Here is a 1,598-nt window from a genome sequence, read left to right as displayed (position 1 = left end):
TATCTCTTCTTTCATTTGGACATGCCTCGTTCCCACATCACATGTTCGCTGTTGGGCACAGTGGAACAGTGGGAAGTATTGCATGGGGTTTGCATTATATCCCTGTGCAAGCAAAGTATTTCACTTCAGCTTCTCACCGTAGTCCGGAAGTGCTTCTTATGTTAAATCAGGGAAACTTTGATCACTGTGAGAACCAGAAACACGTAACCTTCACTATCAGGGACGGAGCAGATCTACAATACGAGTAGCAGTTCGGAAACGGCGGGCTTCCCCTGAGGGCGCAGCAAGAGGAGTCCAAGGGTCGTGGTTACCTTTTCACAGTGCAATTCTTTTTCTGTCTAATTTTGTGAAAGAAAACCGTCATCCAAGCCGCTTCATCCTGTGCAGGATGTTTTCTTTGATTAAATGAACTTGATCATTTTCTGTGTTTTAATTTTTCACAGATGGCTTGCGGGCTACAAAGTATTGGAAAGTGGCCACAAGTGGGCATTGACTTGCCTGTGTTTGGATTACCGGTAACTCAGACAGACAGAGAACCAGGTATATCGTTCCTTTTGCAACGTGTTCTCTTGAATTGGCTGCATTCTCCGTGACTTTACTCCGAATAAAGCTGTAGAGGATGGATATGGAAATCTGCCTGATCGTGTTGAGCATGGGCCACGAGTCTCTGCCCCAACAGCATTTTACCTCCTACTTCCTGTATTTTGAATAAGGAGCAAATGTCACATTTTGCGGTGCAAGTAAAACTCTATAATGAGAGCCAGAGCCGGCTCAATGAGGCTGAGACACGTACAACTCATTTTCCAAACTTCAGGTCTTATCCAAGAGCTAAAATGTCTAATTCTGCAGAAAAATGAGAAACCCCTGCGTAATATTAAACAGCAGCACCTCTAGTAAAGCTGCTCGCAGGTCTGAGGGTGAACTCGGTGTGTGAGCAGCCTCCCCACAGGCCTGCTCAGGCATTACTAACAGCGCTCAAGGACCAAACATTGCTCCTCATATCCTAAATCATCAGACTGCCCGAACTCTGCCCGGGAGACAAACATTTGACAGAAACAAAACATAGATCTCTCCAGTTTTTCAATGTATGCCTGGGGAACATGCGAGATGAAGACACAGTGTGAAGGGTGACATGTATAAAACATGAGCGGATCGGATGAGAGCGAGGTGAACCGCCGAGCTCCGAACGGGAGAACAGATTAAATATACAGCGTACATCTGACTCATAACCATCTAACATTTACACCTAAAGATTTAAAGCTGCCGTGATATATTAGAGATGGTAGCTAGGCCACGCCATGCTAATTCCGATCCGCCCTCCCTTTGTTCTCCACCCTGAAGACACCGGCTGGTTGGTGTGCTTTGCCTCCAACGGCTCACAGAAGAGCGCGGCTCCCATTGCCACAGCACAGTCACTTAATGTGCAGCATGTAGGTGTTGCCGTCGCAGACAGACAAGTCTTTGTTCTGCTGATACAATGAGAAAGCTCCTCAGAAAAGTGGCGGCGGCTGCGGAGGAACACAGGAATAACATATGTGCAGTCTGTGTTCGGATGTATTTTCCCATTAAGCGTTCCACGGGAACATCACGAGCATTGT

This window comes from Salarias fasciatus, chromosome 23 (assembly GCF_902148845.1).
Source record: "Salarias fasciatus chromosome 23, fSalaFa1.1, whole genome shotgun sequence".
In the NCBI taxonomy this organism is placed as follows: Eukaryota; Metazoa; Chordata; class Actinopteri; order Blenniiformes; family Blenniidae; genus Salarias; species Salarias fasciatus.
The sequence above is the reverse complement of the archived record's forward strand: the minus strand, read 5'-3'. Positions refer to the sequence as shown.